This window comes from Marmota monax, unplaced genomic scaffold (assembly GCF_021218885.2).
Source record: "Marmota monax isolate L192 unplaced genomic scaffold, Marmota_monax_Labrador192_F-V1.1 WCK01_AAM20220418_F8-fsc00012, whole genome shotgun sequence".
In the NCBI taxonomy this organism is placed as follows: Eukaryota; Metazoa; Chordata; class Mammalia; order Rodentia; family Sciuridae; genus Marmota; species Marmota monax.
The window spans coordinates 28,319,236-28,333,084 of NW_026695227.1; the positions used below are offsets into that span (position 1 = coordinate 28,319,236).

At 37.8% G+C, this 13,849-nt stretch overlaps 1 pseudogene; it reads right to left on the reverse strand.

Annotated features, from left to right (window-relative positions):
- Positions 1–6,864: 6,864 nt before the first annotated feature.
- On the reverse strand, positions 6,865–6,925 carry LOC124087477 (U2 spliceosomal RNA; annotated as a pseudogene).
- Between the last annotated feature and the right edge of the window lie 6,924 nt (positions 6,926–13,849).

Below are 13,849 nucleotides of genomic sequence, written 5' to 3' on the forward strand. Positions count from 1 at the left end.
CAGACAGCAATCCAAGATTCTTATTTTATAGGTGAAAGTTTTTACTGCTTCCCGCACCTCTAGTGTGCTTTGTATTTTACATCATTTTAAGAACCATCCATTCCCAGAGGATTGAGAAATACAGCTGGTTTGGTCATGCTGAATCAACATGTGCACATGTGTTCTCACAAATCTCCATGTAACCTTCTCAGACAAGGCAGAGGGTGCTGTGCTCAGCACATCCTTCAAATTGCTATCTGATGATGTCTTTAAAATGATGTGCATTGTTTTTTGCTTCGCCTGTTCTCAGTACTGAGAGCTGTGGAGATTACTATTTCTGGTGACAACATCTGTTCTCATTAAAGAAAAGTAAAGTGTTCTTAAGACTCAGCTAGGTGTTTCATTAAATGTGATCTATGCTACAAGGTATAAGGTACATCATTTATTCACCTTGAGATGTGATTATAAATGTGTATTGGTGTGTTGTCTAACTAATAGAGTGCACTAAAATAGGATCCTTCAATTTAAGAGGCATTTCACTACAGGTTTCAGGAGAGTTACACATCTCGGGAAGTGTTTATAGCTTCAAAGGCTTTCTCTCTTTTTTTAAATGCAGTAGTATACCTTGAAAAATGTGTGTGTGTGTGTGTGTGTGTGTGTGTGTCATAGGTGAATAGAATAAAACAAGATGGGTCTTACAAATACTTGGGGATCATATCGAATGAGGTTTCTTCTAAAAAATGAGAAGTAAAATTGCCTCTGGCAGTTAAATTTTAAATCAATGCATTGCCAAAACATGCATTCAGTTCCTTAAAGATAAGTGGGCTCCCAGGCTGTAGTGTGTGAGTCATGAGAAGATAGAATGCATAAATGACCAAGGACCCAAGCTTCTGTGCTCAGAAATCATTCACTCTGCTGACACAGAGGCCGAGCTTCCCATGGGCTCCTGCCAGGTGACTGAGCACAGAAAGAATACTGAGGCAGACCTATTTGGGGAAGATGGGGGACTCCTCCTACAGCCTGCTTTGCCTCCAGTCACCCTTCCTGGCCCATACCTGCCCCCAGAGACCTTGATGAGCCTTCCTTAGACATTTCCCCCTCCCACTTTCTTCTTCATTCAGGGTCAACTCACATCATGGTGCAATCGCTCTCACGGCCCTCCCTGGTTCCCTTCCCTAGTAAAATCCATGCATGCTCCATCCCACATGTGCTTCCCAAACTTACACACAGATCAAACTATAACTTATGTAATTAATTAGCACATGGTACATTAGTAGCTAAGACCAAAAAAAAAAGAAGAAGAAGAAAAAATGTTACTCTCTGAAAGAGGTTGGTCAGCTCAGGGAGCTCTGAAAAGGGTACAGAAGCACAGCTGGACGTGCTCAGCTCATGTCCAGAGGAGAGAATGCCAAAATTCCAGCCCCAACACATTCCATTCCTCATTGTGAAATGGCTATGTCTGGTGCCATTAAATATTTAATCCATCTGACTAGCGCACCTTGCTCTGAGTTCACGCTTCCCGGCTGATGTTCAGTTGACTTTTTTTTATTTCCCACCAGACCTGTCTTCAGAGAGCAAATGCATTAGTTACATGGGGGTAGTTCAAGAGGGAATTTTGGAAATTTATAGAACTTCATCGCAGAGCCTCAGCACTCTGACTGCCAAGTAGTCTAACACCAGGAGCTGGATCACTGGATACTTGAAGAGGGAAAAAGGGCAGCCTGATTTCTGTAGGGGTGAAGAGCTCTGCAGATGGTGTCTGATGTGTATTCAGCAAGTAGTGGATCCTGCAGTCATTCATGTCATTGAGTTAGGGGTGGAATTTTCATCTAGAGAGAGAGATGCTAAAGTTTCTTTCAAATGTTAGTACATTAGTCTCCTAGGGCTGGCGTAGCAAAGTACCATAAATTGGATGGCTAAAAACAACAAAAAATTTGTTTTCTCACTGTTGTGGAGACTATAGATCTGCAATCAAGGTATCATCAGGTTGGCTCCTTCTGGAGAAAATCTCTTCCACGTCTGTGTCCTAACTCCTAGAAACTACAAGTAACTCTTGGGGCTCCTTGACTTGTCCATGTATCACTCCAATCTCTGCCTCTGTCTCCCTGGACATTCTTCCTGTGTAGCTCAGTGTCTTCACGTGGCATCCTGCTCCAATACTCAGCTTAGCTATTACATGTGTAATGACCCTATCACCAAATAAGATCACATTCTAAGGTCTTGTGAGGTCAGACTTCAGCATACCTTTGGGGGGGGAACACAACTCAACTCATAACCATTAGATTTGACGATTCTACAAAATATCTCAAGAGTATGGTTTCATAATACATGATAAACAGAAGTTAGTATGTGATCAAGGAAGTCACTAACATCATACTGACTAACCAGAAAAGAGGCAGTGCAAAACGGAAGGAGGAGGAGAAAGAGGCGGAAGAGGAGGGGCAAAGTGTACAAACAGAGGCCAGGGAAGGAAGGGGGCCAAGGGCACTCATAGCTAATTTCTACATAATAAAGGATGTCCTTGCTGCCTCTGAGCTCTTGGCAGCTTTAGGCTGAGAACTGTGTCCTGCGGTGTTCTCTCATTCTGAACCGTGGTCTGGTTGGACACATACATTTTGTCCAACAATCCACCTCCTCACTTTTTCTTCTTCCTCCTTTTCCTTATATATTTTTGTCCCACCCATCCTGCTGGAATAACTGGAGCAAATGAAATGCACCTACTGTTCAGGACATTCAGAGGGTGGAACATTTCGAGTCTTCACATTCACATTTTCTTGCACAGTTAGATCGTTTGCTCTAGGTTAGCCTGTTAACTATGGGCAAAATACACCAACTGTGTTTTCTCTATTTTGTGTCATTAACATTTGACTTTCTGCTAATCATTTAAATGTGTGCCACTGGAAAATACAGCTTTGTAATTGCCTCGGTATTTACATTCCTCGGGGTTGAAACATGGCAATTTGAATGATGTTGTTTAAGAATTAATAGAAATAGACAAAAATGACTGAGGATTATAAAGAGGCCAGTGATTTGGGAAACTCTTCTCCAACAATCCCTTGTGTTTGGTTGGAGTGGGGGAGAAAGAAAGGAAAGAAAAGCAGCTGTTGGATGCTGTAAGCGACTCTGCATTTATGGAATTTTCCACTATGTAGTATGTATTCAGGTCACATACACAGAGAGATTTCCTGCAGTGACAGTACAGATAAAAAGACTGTACAACTTGGTGATAATTGTGCTCCATTTAGGCAAACCACGAACTGCTGCATTTTTATAGCAATTGTCTCAGAAGCATGAGAGATGCTTTTGAGGGTATGTTTTAAATATGGATTCATTAGCACTCAAAGAACAACAAGGTGCATTTTGAAACACATTCTAATGAGAAACAAGCATTGACAGATCTTTAGAGTTCATGTTACCATATGCTTCACAGCCATCAGGTAGTAGCCATTTCTTGGTCAAATTTAGGAATAAGTAAATCTTTTCCCATTTTCTAGGTGTGGCTTTCTCAGAGCTTCATAACATTTTAAATAGCCATCTTTTCCATCTATTATTCTTAGAGTAGAAGGGTTAGTAGCTCCAACCCTCAGAAGGAAGAGCTGAGGAGGAAAAGAAATATCAGTACAATCCATTTTTTAAGGGCTTACAATCAAAATGAACGATTGCATACTGTTCATGAACTATCTGTGATTCTTACTACTCCTAGTTGCTGGGCATCAATGTTATCTAATGATTTGTGGCATATCTGTTGGACTTTTAAGTCTTTCTATAAGATAATCTCCATGGTATGCAATTCTGTTTGTAGAAGCTTTGGTTTTTGACTCATTGCATATCGGTAAAGCTGCCTTGAGGCTATAAAACATATGAGAACTAGTACAAATATGTTAGGACTGGTGCAGCAAGAAGTCAGCCATCATAAGGGAAAGATGGACATAAATGCTGACGCTATCAAGCAACTGGAATGTTTCTTATGATAAACACGATGGAAAATGTCTAACTGGATTGGATCCAAAGACGTAGCGGTAAGCCAGACTACTTCTGGAAAGATGCCTTTGCAAATAAAATCATCATTAAAAATGCTATGTAAATGTTGCAAAGTGTGAATTTAACCAAAGCTGAAACAAATCTAAGATTTTTTTTCTTCTTTCTGTATATAGGTTTTCTCTAGAAAGAGATAGGGGTATGTGATCACCAGAAGGAACTCTAAGGAGTACCAGAGACCTGGACTCTGGTCCTTTCTTGGTCTCACTAGCTCAGTGAGTGTAATACTCAGGTGAGTTCTTAAATAAAGAACAAGACCCATTGAGCTTACTTCAAGTAAGACAATGATGTCTGCAGGGGTGAGCATGAAAGAGAAAGGAAACAAAAACTCAGAAATTGAGGCTGATGGCTCTCTCTGAGCTCCATTCTTTAGTATCTCATGGCATCTTGAGTCCTTTCTGTACACCTATATCAGAAAAGAGATTTGTTTTATGGTTCTTGAGGCTGGGAAATTTAAGCTCAGGTGACCTTAGAGCTCAGGCAGAAACCTGCTGCAGGGTCAGGGCCAGGCAGAGCATCCCTACCAGGGCAACATCTAGTGGAGCTGTGGGAGGGGGAGGTGGGATTGCCACTGGGACCCCAGAACTGACAAGGGTGTATCCTTTGAAATCTAGGTGGAGGTCTGCATGCCCCCATATCTCTTCCATCATGCATGCCTGCAAAATTAGCACCACATGGATGTGGACACTGCTTTTACTTACAAGTGTGCCCTCCAGAGTGGGAGTGGGCACCAGGGGCCACTTGATGAATAACACCTGTCATCATCCTAATCTCTTTAATATCTAGTTGCTTGGGCACACTCTTGCATGCTTTTTTACCCTTTACACAGGCTGAGAAAAGTCCATTTTGGGGGTCCTATTTCCCTTTCATTTATAAATTCCACCTTTAGAGTAATCCCTTTATTCTGTATCTCAGCATAAGTAGTTAAAAGTAACCACACAGCTTCTTGAGCACTCTGCTGCTTAGATATTTCTTCCATCAGATACACTAGTTTACCACTCTTTTTCTGCCTTCCACAAAATTCTAGGGCATGAACACGATGCAGCCAACTTCTCTGCAACTCTATAATAAGGATGGCCTTTATGTCAGTTCCCAAAAAGATAGTCCCCATTTCTATCTAAGGTTTCATCAGACTTTACTATCCACATTTCTATCAGCATTTGAGTCAAAACCTCTTAAAAATTCCAAGCATTCCTTAGTCTTTTTGTCTTCTGAGCCCTCACCAGAATTGGCCTTAATGTTCCATTTAGAGTCTTCTGTACTTTTTTGTATCCTGATCACCAAACTCCTCCAATCTCTGCTTATTATTCAGCTACAAAACTATTTCCACCTTTATAGCTATTGTTATAGCAATGCCCCACTTCAAACCATAGCACTCATTCTCCAAGCATTTGCCAACAATCCTGGTTGATGGTCAAGTGTCTGTTGCCTTCACTCTATTAATTAGAAAAATGAAGCTCAAAGATGCAAAGATGCATGCCCAAAATTCACAAAATTAATAAGAAGCAGAAAACTCAATCCCAGCTCAACAGTTTCTAAATTAATTTTTTTACTACCCATATCACATTTAAATCCAAGTCAATATGATTTTTCTTTCCATTTTGGAAAAAAGAATGAATAGTTAGAAGCACCACAATTTAAAAATAAACACTCCAAAATTAGACCTAATATCTGGTCTCCTTAGCGTATTAGAGAAAAATCTGTATCAACAACCAAGTTATCCAGTGTATTTAATCTTGTTTTCATGTTCAAGATGTCAATGTCCCTCCAGTCAAGCACCTTTCCTTTGATCTGATGGTCAAAGAATAGAATTTTGTCTGTTTTCATTTTTTTCCTAGAAATTGAGATAAAAATAATGGAGCACTAGGAGTCAAGGGATTTGGGCAAATAGCCCATGCTATGCAACTATCTAACTTGTTATGACATTGGGCAACTCCCAAATACTTGAGATCAAAAATGTTTTGAATTTCAGAAATTTTCAGATTTTGAAATATCTGTATATAAGTGAATAATAAGATATCTTTAGGATTGGATCCAAGTCTAAACATGAAATTTATTTATGTACCTTACTCACATAGCTTGAAGTAGTTTTATGCACTATTTTTATAATTTTTTGTATCAAATAAGGTTTCACAGTGTGGAGTTTTCTACTTGTAGTATAATGTCAGCACTCAAAAAATTTTTAGATTTTTGGAGCATTTTGGACATTAGGTTTTTGAATTAGGGATGCTCTACCTGTGGTCCCACACTGGTAAGCAAATAGCACCACTTCTGAGCCAATATACCTCCTCTTCTGGGGTGTAACAACCACCCACGGTGTAAAAACTGAAGGGTTAATGGCAGAAACATTATGGGCCTCCCAGGACCCTTTTCCAACCCATAGCTGCCAATCATTCTGATTGTCAGGAGTCAAGTCATAATGGTTATTATACTTGAGATATATACACATCCTCCATTCATCAAAATGTGTGCATATAGTGTTCCTATTTGTAATGTATATAGGTTCACTGTTTGGCCCAGTTTAAACTTAAAGTAGACTCAAAGTTGGTAAATTATTTAAGGTTCCTATCAGGCTTTCGGCAAATGAATTAAATAGCCTCATCCCTTTTTTGTTATTTTAGATAAAAATGACAGTAGAGTGTATTTTTATATATTTTACATACATGGAGTGCAACTTATTCTAATTAGGATCCATTTTTTGGTTGTACGTGATGTGGAGTTTGACTGGTCATGTATTCATTTATGAACATAATAAAGTTATGTCTGATTCATTCCATTCTCTTTCCTATTCCTATTCCCTCATCCCTTCCCTTCATTCTCCTTGTCTAATCCACTCTCTCATCTAATTTTAGGTCCTAGATCCATTTTGATACTACACTTGATCTTAGCCAAAAGGCCGAGAAGCGATTACCTAGATCCATTTTGAGTTGAGCTTTGTGCAAGGTGAAAGATAAGGATTCAATTTTATTCTGCTACAAATGGATTTCTAGCTTTCCCAGCACTATTTGTTGAAGGAGGTATCTTTTCTCCAATGTATGTTTATGGTGCCTTTTTCCAGGATGAGATAACTGTATTTAGATGGATTTGTCTCTCTATTTGTCTTCTATTCTGTTCCATTGCTCTTCATGTCTATTTTGGTACCATGCTGTTTTTGTTACTGTAGCTCTGTAGTATAATTTAAGGTCTGATATTGCGGTCCTCCTGCTTCACTTTTCTCATTAAGGATTGCTTTAGCTATTCTGGGCCTTATTTTTCCAAATGAATTTCATGATTGCTTTCTCTATTTCTATGAAGAACATCATTGGCATTTTAACAAGAATTACATTAAATCTGTATAGCATTTTTTAAGGTATGGCCATTTTGCCAATATTAATTCTGCTTATCAAAGAACACAGGAGATCTTTCTATCTTCTAAGGTCTTCTTCAATTTCTTTCTTTAGTGTTCTGTAATTTTCATTGTAGAGGTCTTTCACCTCTTTTGTTAGATTGATTTCCAGGTATTTTATTTTATTTTCTTGTGACTGTTGTGAATGGGATAGTTTTCTTAATTTCTCTTTCAGCTGATTCATCATTGGTATATAGGAACACAATTGATTTATGGGTGTTAATTTTTTTATCCCACTACTTTGCTAAATTTGCTTATGAGTTCTAGAATTTTTCTGATGACATTTTTGGTCTTCCATGATCATGTTTTCAGCAAATAGGGATAGTTTGAGTTCTTCTTTCCCTATTTGTATCCCTTTAATTTCTTTCTTCTGTCTAATTGTTTTGGTTAGAGTTTTAAAGACTGTGTTGAATAGAAGTGTTGAAAGAGGGCATCCCTGTCTTGTTACAGTTTTTAGAGAGAATGTTTTCAGTTTTTCTCCATTTAGGATGATATTGGCCATGGCTTTAACATATATAGCTTTTACAATGTTGAGGTATGTTCTTACTATGCCTAGTTTTTGTAATGTTTTGAATGTGTATTTTGTCAAATGCTTTTTCTGAATCTATTGAGATAATCATGTGATTCTTGTCTTTAAGTATATTTATATGGTGAATTACATTTATTGACTTCTGTATGTTGAAACAAACTTGCCCATGGAATGAAACCCACTTGATCATGGTGCACATATCTTTTAAATATGTTTGTGTATGTGATTTGGCAGTATTTTATTAAAAACTTTTGCATCTATGTTCATCAGGGATATTGGCCTGACATTTTCTTTCCTTGATGTGTGTTTGTCTGGTTTTGGTATTGAGGTGACACTAGCTTCATAGAATGAGTGTTCCCTCCTTTTCTATTTCATGAAATAGTTTGAGGGAGATTGGTGTTAGTTCTTCTTTAAAGATCTGTTAGAACTCTACTAAGAATCTATTCAGTCCTGTGCTTTTCTTTGTTTATAGGCTTTTGATGGCATCTTCAGTTTCATTGCTTGAAACTGATCTGTTTAAAATTTTTATGTCCTCCTGGCTGAATTTGCATAGGTCACATGTTTCTACAAATTTGTTGATACCTCTAAGATTTTCTATTTTATTAAAGTATAAATTCTCAAAATAGTTTGTGATTATCATCTGTATTTCAGTAGTCTCTGGGGTGATGTTTCCTTTTTCATCATAGACGTTTTAGTGATTTGAGTTTTTCCCCCCTTTCTCTTGATTAGCTTTGCTAAGTGTTTATCACTTTTATTAATTTTTTCTAAGAACCAACTTTTTGTTTTGTTGATATTTTGAATTTTTGTTGCTGTCGTTTGTTTCAACTTTATTGATTTAGCTCTGATTTTGATTATTTCCTGTCTTCTACTGCTTTGGGTGATAATTTTTTTTTTCTCTAAGGCTTTAAGATGTAATGCTAGTTTATTTTTTAGTCACTTTCTATTTTTTTAATAAAAGAACTCAGTGCAATGAACTTTCCTCTTAGAACTTCTTTCATAGTATTCCAGAGATTTTGATATGTTATATCACTATTCTAATTTACCTCTAAGTATTTTTTTATTTCACCCCTGATTTTTTTATGCTATTCATTATTCATTCAATAGCACCTTATTTAGTTTCCAGGTATCAGAGTAGCTTCTATTTTTTTTTTTATTTTATCACTGATTTCTAATTTCATCTCATTATGATCTAATAGAATGCAGGGTATCATCTCTAACTTTTTGTATTTGCTAAGCATTGCTTCGTGGCCTAAGTCATGGTCTATTTTAGAAAATTATCCATGTGCTGCTGAGAAGAAAGTGTATCAGTCATCGATGGATGAAATATTCTATATATTTCGGTTAAGTCTAAGTTATTAATTGTATTTATGAGTTCTGTGGCTTCTCTGTTTAATTTTTGTTTAGAAGATCTATCCAGTAATGAGAGACATGTTAATGTCACTCAATATTATTGTATTGTGGTCTATTTTGTTCTTGAAATTGAGAAGGGTTTGTTTGAGGTATAGATCAGTATTGGGGGCATAAATATTTACAATTGTTATATCTTGTTGATGTATCATTCCCTTACACAGTATGAAAAGACATTCTTGGTCCCTTCTGATTAACTTTGGATTGAAGTCCACTTTATCTGACATGAGGATAGAACTCTCCTGTTTGTTTATGAGATCCATGTGAATAATATGATTTTTCCCATTCTTTTACCTTTAGTCTGTGAATATCTTTGCCTATGAGATGAGGCTTTGGAGACAGCATGTTGATGGATCTTGTTTTTTTAATCCAATCTGCCTATCTGTGTCTTTTGATTGAGGATTTTAGGCCATTAACATTCAATGTTATTAATGAGAATTGATTTTTTAATTTTCTGTCATTTTAAATTATTGCTGGTTTTTAATTTGAATTTGTTTCTCCTTCGATTGACTATTCTTCTAGTGTAGCTCCTTCTTTTGCTGGTTTTCACATCTTCTTCATGAATTTTTTATTGAGTATGTTTTGTTGTAAGTGCCTTCTAGTTCTTAATTCTTTTAATTTTTGTTTATTATGGAAGGATTTTATTTCATCATCAATTCTGAAGCTTAATTTTGCTGGCCTCCATTTTCTTTCAGAGCTTAGAATATATTTTTCCTAGACCTCCTAGCTTTTAGGGTCTGGGCTGAGAAATCAGCTAAGATCTGTATTGGTTTCTCTCCAAATATGACCTATCATTTTTCTCTGGCAGCATTTAAAATTCTATCTTAATTTGGTATTTTAAGGATTTTCATCATAATGTACCTGTTCTGTTGTAATTTTGTATATTTGGGGTCCCGTATGCCTCCTGTATTTGATTTCTCATTTCATTCTTAAGGTATGGAAATTTTTCTGATATTATTTCATTGAAAAGATTGTGCATTCCTTTGGTTTATAATTCCAATCCTTCATCTATCCTGATAAGTTTTATATTTGGTCTTTTCATATTACCCCATGTCTTGGAATTTCTATTTGTGTTCTCTTAACATCTTTTCTCCATGGTCAACTTTATTTTCCAGATAATATATTTTGTTTCTTTGACTGAAACTCATCCAAGTCATTTATTCTGATGGGAATGCTTTGCATTGCATTTTAACTTTGTTTATTGATTCCCTCATTTTGAGTATTTCTACTTGATTTTTTCAGAGTCTCTATCTCCTTATTGAAATGATCTTTCATTTCATGTATTTTCTCTCTGATTTCACTTCTTACATCATCCTTTATGTCACAGATCAGTTTATCTATGAACTTTCTGAATTCCTTCTGACATTTTTTCCACTTTTGTGTCAAATGATTCTGTTATTGAAATATTTTGATTTGTTTGGGATGGTTTGTTCCTTTGCTTTTTCATATTGTTTTTTGTGTCTACCCATCCAACAGTATGTATCTGAGGCAGTACGGTTTTTACCTGTGGACTTATAGTATTCCTGAAAGTTTCTAGTACCTCACAGTTCAGGGGGAGACAAATAATAACAACCAATGTAAACAATATAGTTCTTCCTCTGACATTCACATGTTAAGTGTCACAATAAACAAATCATATGATCACTTATTGCCCACAGTAAAAACAGTATGTTTGCAAAAGATTTTACAATGTCAAATGGTGAACATGGAGAGAACAAAAGAGATGTATGATGTAATGGTTATGAGGAAGGAAGAACGAAAACAGATATAAAAAAAATTAAAGGAAGAGTGAAAGAGAATAATAGAGTTTGGCTGTTAGCAGAAAAAAACAAAGAGAGCATCAGGGGAAGCAGATAAGTGAGAGAAAATATATATAAAATTAAAATTACAATAATGCAAAACAAAACCAAATTATATTAACTGAACATTCTAGCTCTCAAAAGACTGAGCCATGAAAAATAGCAGCCTTCACAAAATGCTAGAAAGGAAAAGAAAGAACCAAACATGTATATGTGTAAGTGTCCATGAACCATTCCGTTGACAATTAAACAAAGAAAAGAAAAAAAAATCTCAATGAAAAATTAAAGAATGGTTTCTGTTGTAGCTCAAAAGAATTCTTGGCTTCCCTTCTCAGCAGTGTTAGGTGGGGTGAGGTGGCATTTGATGTCTGCTCCATCTTCTTTAGGCAGAGCTCCTGGAGGTGGGGTTTAGGGCCTAGGGAGGCTCCAGGTTCTTCACTGAATGTTAATTGGTCTGAAGATTTTAAATCAGTGCACCTCCATGGTCCAGCAGTTGCTGATCCTTGCTATGAGTCTGCACCCAGGGATCTCCTCTGGGTTCCACACATGTGATGGAGGAACCAATCCTGTGTCCCTATTGTCACCTGTGGAGTCCATGTTTCCTGGTCTTTCTGGTTCAGTCTCCAAATTCAATGAATCCTGACCTGTCCTTTTGAATTCCAGGCTGGGTGGGTCCCTCTCAGCTGGCCCTGCAAGCAGCCAGACTGGAGGAGGAGGGGGGAGCCAGGTGGGTTTCCATGACCTCTAGTCCCCCATGTAAACCCCTCTCCACATCTGACCCTCTCTTGGTCACTTAGGCACTCTCTATGTCATTCAATCTGGATTTTCCAGTCCTGAACCTTGGGCCCAGCTTGGCTTTGCCAGGAATCAGCCCCCACAGCTACCAGTTCCCACAGAGTACCTGCAAAATGTCCCCTTTCTCTGTCCACAGGCAGCTGCAAGAGAAGCAGCCCCTCTCCCGCACAAGGATGTGGTTCAGCATGCCTTCAGTCTACTTGGGCAGTGTCCTTGATCTCTGATCTCTCTGTACCCAAAGTGCCACAGACCTCCTAAAACTGTCAGTTCTTTTAATTCCCTTATCCCTCCACTGTGCTCACAGGGGGACCACTCTGGCTGGCACTGGCATACCAGTAGTGTTGCTGGGGATTTCTTCCTTATTTTATTATAACCAACTTCCTGAGTCCCTTATCTGCTTTGAATATCCAGTATTAATTTGCTGTAAATCCCCTTTTTATATATTTTCACCCACCTTGCTGAGAAGCGGCCGGTCTGCTTTCTTGGTTTCATGCCCTGGGGCAGCCAGGAAAGTGACCTCCTCTATTCTACCATCTTCCAAGAATCAGCCTCATCCCTTTGAAGAATAGGAAGGCAGGAAAATGAGGATGGGGTTGTAGTATTTATGTTCTTGTTTGCTCTCCGAGGTGTCAAGAGCTGTAAGTTGAGTGAGTAAATTCACATTCTTTGAATCACTCTACTTAAAAGCCAACTTTGCCTCATAAATGTATTTAGATAATGGCTATCCTTTCTAAAGCACTAGAAAAAAAAAGAAGTTTAAATTATATCAGATATTTAGCACATTTCAAAATCACTGAATCAGATATAAAGTGTGACTCACTTTATATTTCCTGAACCAACATCAATTTAAATATTAAGGACCTTGACAACTGCGGGGAAAGAAGTACAGAATATCTAGCCATTTATTCATAAATTCCAGTCACTTCTGATTTTAAAAGGCTGTTCTTATGACTTCCCATTAAAGGTCTCCCTCTCCACAGTCCTGTTAAAATTCATAATTCAATTATTATAGGACTAAGAATGAAGGAGCAATTTTTAGATTATTTTATAATCTAAAATTTCAAGTTCCCAGCAGATGTCGGAGCTTGTGTTAGTAGTCTAATGCTGCTTCTGCTAAATAATTGAGTGTTCCTTTCATCTTTCTGAGGTGGCACTCTCAGCTTCCTTGCTAGTTTCCCTCATGATAGCAAGATGGCCGAAGAAGATCTTGGCTCTTAAACCCAGTCATTTCACCTCTAAATTTTCTTGCATTGTCTCACACATAAGTTTTTAGGGGACACCTCTTATCTAAACCATGACAGAAAAAGAAGAGTCAAATGATGAGCTAAGATGGTTCAAGATATATCCAGCAGGTCTAAGCCTGGGATTAACCTGCCTTGAGCTTTTAGCTTGGTGGAATAGTTTGTTCAGTTAAAAAAAAAAAAAAAGCGGGGGGTGGTGCAAATGTCTGGTAACAGAACAGTTTTGTGGGACAGACATCATCATGTATCCCAGTTTATAATAGAGTAGACTGTGAGTTGACATGGCAAGCAAGGTGCACAAGGATAAGCCAGGCTCAGTTGTGGGGCTATGATGTGAACCCAGTATGGCACCTGTGCTGTCTCTGTGCACTGTGCTCCATGTCACACACCACATTTGCTCACAGGCTTCCTCTTCACCAGTTTTCCTTATCATTTGGAAGAATTCTGATATTTGTGAGTAATCTAGTCCTGATACACTTCCTGATGCCAACTTCACTGGTCTTTGTGCCTCCCTGTGGCCTCTCATTGTCTTGGTCTGACCTCCAGTAACTATTCCAGTGTTGAGCATTTGGGTTCTAATACCTTGTGCTCTGACACACCCCCTCTCCCTTCCAGCCTTCCCCTCCCTGCCTTATTCCCACCATACCTGTTCTTGAAGCTCCTCAAACCCCTAAAC